Source organism: Penaeus japonicus, unplaced genomic scaffold, assembly GCF_977035675.1.
Source record: "Penaeus japonicus unplaced genomic scaffold, GWHDUDI00000001_assembly GWHDUDI00000021, whole genome shotgun sequence".
Classification (NCBI taxonomy): domain Eukaryota; kingdom Metazoa; phylum Arthropoda; class Malacostraca; order Decapoda; family Penaeidae; genus Penaeus; species Penaeus japonicus.
Window position 1 is genome coordinate 29,055,111 of NW_028234423.1, and position 3,427 is coordinate 29,058,537.

At 47.1% G+C, this 3,427-nt stretch overlaps 1 protein-coding gene across 1 annotated transcript in view; it reads left to right on the plus strand.

Moving 5' to 3' along the window:
• Positions 1-3,427, plus strand: part of LOC122246432 (Synaptotagmin 7) — a 631,122-nt gene that overhangs the window by 481,347 nt on the left and 146,348 nt on the right. The gene's annotated exons all lie outside the window — the stretch shown is intronic.

Here is a 3,427-nt window from a genome sequence, read left to right on the forward strand (position 1 = left end):
AGGGGTAACAAATCTAAAAAAGACTTTTTATATTCTGTGTATTTACATGTGTGTGTGTGTGTGTGTGTGTGTGTGTGTGTGTGTGTGTGTGTGTGTGTGTGTGTGTGTGTGTGTGTGTGTGTGTACGTGCGTGCGTGTATGTGTGTGTGTGTGTGTGTGTGTGTGTGTGTGTGTGTGTGTGTGTACGTACGTGCGTGTATGTGTGTGTGTGTGTGTGTGTGTGTGTGTGTGTGTGTGAGTGTTTGTGTAGGTGGGTGTGGGGTATATTTTGTCTGTGTTCAAGTGTGTGATTATGAAGTGTGTGTGTGTCTGTGCGCGTATGTATTTATGTATCTATGTGAGTTAAAGTGCTCATATAGCGAAACACCAAAGCATTATTTATTTATGTATTTTTTTATATATACGTTAACCAATTTGTTACGTAATGAGATTTGACCGCAAAGGCGAGCGAAATGCAATTAGTATTTCCGACATTTTATGCCCAGATCTTTCCCTCCGTGAACGCCGTCGTCATATCCCAATCTGGCGGTGACGTTCGCTCGCATCACGATCTGCGACTGCTGTTGGTATTCTCGTTTCTCGTCTTTTGTTTCATATGCCCGTTACTTTGTTTGCTGGTTTTTCTCTTTCTTTATTTATTTTTTCTCGCTCTCCCTCTCTTCCTCCCTCCCTCCCTCTCTCCCTCTATTCCTTACACTTTCCTCCCCTCCCTTTCCACCTCCCCTCTCTTCCTCTTTCCCTCCTTCCCTTCGCACCTCCCCTCCCTCCCTCCATCCCTCACTCATTCCTCCCCTCCCTTCCCACCTCCCTTATCTCCCTCTCTCCATCTCTCCCTCTCCCCCTTCTCACCTCCCCTCTCTCCTTCCTACCCATCCCATTTCCCCTCTCCCTCCCTCTCGTCCTAGCTCCCCTCTCTGCTTCGGTAGATATTTTTTCCTTCCTTCTTTCTCTCTCATTTTATTCCTTCTTTTTTCTGTATTCAATTGATTTCTTTTTACTCGCTCTTCCTTTCTCTATCTTTCCATTTCTCTTTTTCTATCCCTTCTTTCTGTATTTCCTACTTTATCCCTCTTTCCTGTGTCTTATTACCATAAAACGGAAGTGAATATATTGTGATATATTTTTTCTTTCTTTCTCATTTCTTTCCCTTCCCAGTTATCGAGTCACTTAGCCTCACTTCACCCTAACATTTCCTAGCGTAAAATATTTCTCCCTGATATCCCTCTTCTCTTTCTGCTCGCTTCACTTCTCCCTCGGTCCTGGATTACCCTTATCCCACTCGAAATCCTTCCGGGAATATCCTAAGCTTTACACCCTTTTCCCAATTCTCATTCGCTTTTTTTATACTTCACACTTACTCTCTCCACACGTCTCACTCTCACTCTTTTCACACTTCAAGTTCGCTCTTGCCACACTTCTCTTTCACTCTTTCCACATTTCACACACGCTCTTTCCACACTTCTCACTCTCACTCTTTCCACACTTCACAGACACTCTTCTCACATTTCATACTCACTCTCTCCAAACTTCACACACACTCTTCTCACATTTCATACTCACTCTCTCCAAACTTCACACACACTCTTCTCACACTTCTCACTCACTCTTTCCAGACTTCACACTCACTCTTCCCACACTTCGCACTCACTCTTTCTTTTCACACTTCTCACTCACTCTTTGCGTGTGCATGTTCTTCGTCCTGTCAGGAGGAGAAACCAAACCACTTCGCTGCCACTTGCCTACACAAACACCAACTATGATTGACCTTTGCATCTTTTTCAGTTTTTTTTTTCGTGGCTGTGTGTGTGTTTGTGTGTGTGTGTGTGTGTGTGTGTGTGTGTGTGTGTGTGTGTGTAGTTGTGTGTGTGTGTGTGTGTTTGCGTTTGTGTTCGTGTTTGTGTATGTGTTTATGGTTGCGTTTGTGTTTGTGTTCATGTGTGTGTTTGTGTATGTGTTTGTGTTCGTGTGTGTGTGTGTGTGTTTTATAGTGTGGTTGTGTGTGTCCAAGTTTGTTGCCCCTGTGTATTTATATGTCTACTCGTCTGTCTATTTACGTAACCACTTCATCTGTTTTCCAACCTGTTTCTCCCTTACCCCAACCTCCTTCCCTCCCTCCCATCTCACTCCTTCCCTTCCTCCTCCCTCCCTTCCTTCCCTACCTACCCACCGCCACTCCTACCCATCCTATCTCCTCTCCCTCCCCCACTCCATCCCTCCCTCCTCCACTCCTTCCCACCTTCCCTCCTTCCCTCCCTCCCTCCCTTCTCCCCTCCCTCCCTCCTTCCCTCCCTCCCCTCCCTCCTTCTTTCCCTCATTCCCCCTCTCCCACCCTCCCTCCCTCCCTCCCCTCTCCTCCCTCCCTCCCTCCCCTCCACATCCTCCCTCCGCCCTCCCTCTCTCCCATCCCCTCCCTCCCTCTCTCCCACCTTCCCTCTCTCTTCTCCCACCCTCCTCCCCTCCCTCCCGCTCTCTCCCTCCCTCTCCTCCCTCCCTCCTCCTCATCTTCCCTCGCCATCCTCTCCCTCTCTTCTCCTTCCTCCCTCCCTCCCTCCCTCCCTCCCTCCCTCCCTCCCTCCCTCCCTCACCCTTCCCTCCCTCCCTCCCTCTCTAGAGTAGGAGGGAGGGGTGGCTCACGAACAAGCACTTGCAGCCACGACAAGTGCGAGGTTCGGATGCTGTTTGCATATTTGATCTCCGCTCATCTGGGCGAAGGACGGCAAACATTTGCATCCATTACTTTAAGGCGGTCGAGGAGAATCTCTGGTAAATATTGACTCCAAAGTTTGTTGCAGCTGAAAGTGATGGTTAGGTGACGATAGGTTGGTTTGGTGGGGGGGAGGGGGGAGGGGGAGGGGGGAAGGGTAGAAAAAGGGAATTCTTGTTGGTTAGTCTGGTGTTCATATCTGTTTGTCTCTATGTCTCTCTTTCTCTCTCTCTCTCTCTTCCCCTCCTCTTCTCTCTCTCTCTCTCTCTCTCTCTCTCTCTCTCTCTCTCTCTCTCTCTCTCTCTCTCTCTCTCTCTCTCTCTCTGTCTGTCTGTCTCTTTCGCTTTCTCTCTTTCCTCTCTCTCTCTCTCTCTCTCTCTCTCTCTCTCTCTCTCTCTCTCTGTGTATGTTTGTTTGCATGTACATGCAACATACACACACACACATACACACACACACACACACACACACACACACACACACACACACACACATATATATATATATATATATATATATATATATATATATATATATATATATATATATATATATAAATGAAAGAAGAGAGAGTTTGTGAATAGATACGTACATCTACCAAAGAAGGCGAGTATAAATTCCCCTCAGACAGTGTTAATCAACTATTAATCAAACATCACTGCAGTCAAAAACCCTGCCTCCCTGGACGCCAGAACCCCTTACCAAGTCCACCCAACAAAGTCA